Below are 1,114 nucleotides of genomic sequence, written 5' to 3' on the forward strand. Positions count from 1 at the left end.
ATTTGTGTTCGTGGGAAGAACCATTTTAACGATGCGTACTGCCTTAATTCTTCGAAACGCCGGAGTTTTAATGGTGGCAGCTGATGAAGGGGATGTTTCTATGTCGCCTGCTTGTTTGTTGCACCTTGTTTACCATTTTTGTCCTTGTTCTTTTGCCACGTCATGTACCCAGTTATGTATCTATATGTACATGTGGATGAACGTATATACATACATGTACATATATATGCATATACTCATATATTGTTTATACATATATATATATATATATATACGACAGGCTTCTTTCAGCTTACGTCTACCAAATCCTCTCACAAGGCTTTGGTCGGCCCGAGGCTATAGTAGAAGACATTTGCCCTAGGTGCAAGTGATTAATTATATTTTTTCGTAGTATTTAGGGGGCTGGGACTTTGATATTTTGCAGCAGTCAAGAACCCTTAACCGTCTGATTTGAAACCCGTGTGCCTCTTATCCACTGTTGGCTATGTAGGAGCTTTTTCAGGATAACATTCATAAAGCTGAGCCAACCGGCAGGCGACCTTTGGATAAATTAATAGCGATGTGGTTGGATACTTATACATAGTCTCGGTTGGTCACGCTTGCGACTCCAACCAGAAAGTACGGTAACAGTTGCTTCTGATAAAACCCTATCAAGGTGGTACCTGATGAATCAACCACCACCTCCATTCAACGACGCTCCCAGGAATAGCGAGTGAGGAAATGGATGGATAATCATAATAATAATTATTATTATTTATTTATTTATTTATGCGCCCTTTTAAAGCCTAGCCAGGCTCATGGGCCCGGTTTCCCGGTTTCTATGGCACATGTGCCTCTCATGGCTTCTGATCTTAATTGATTGGAAGTGTTATCATGTACATTGTTTTGTCTTGGTATAAAAGATGGGCTACAGCAAATATTCTGCTCAATATCACAGATTTGCTTGTCAGTTGCTTGACCATAACCAGTTGAGCATGTCCCTTAGTGGCTGCCGATATGTGCATCTCTGATCCTGAGCAGAAGTAGTGGGGGAACACCATAGCCAGGTGTTAAGAGGAATTTCTTGAGGTATGAAGGAAAAATGCGTGTTTTCTTCATCAACCTATAACAAGCC

Source organism: Octopus bimaculoides, chromosome 11, assembly GCF_001194135.2.
Source record: "Octopus bimaculoides isolate UCB-OBI-ISO-001 chromosome 11, ASM119413v2, whole genome shotgun sequence".
Lineage (NCBI taxonomy): Eukaryota > Metazoa > Mollusca > Cephalopoda > Octopoda > Octopodidae > Octopus > Octopus bimaculoides.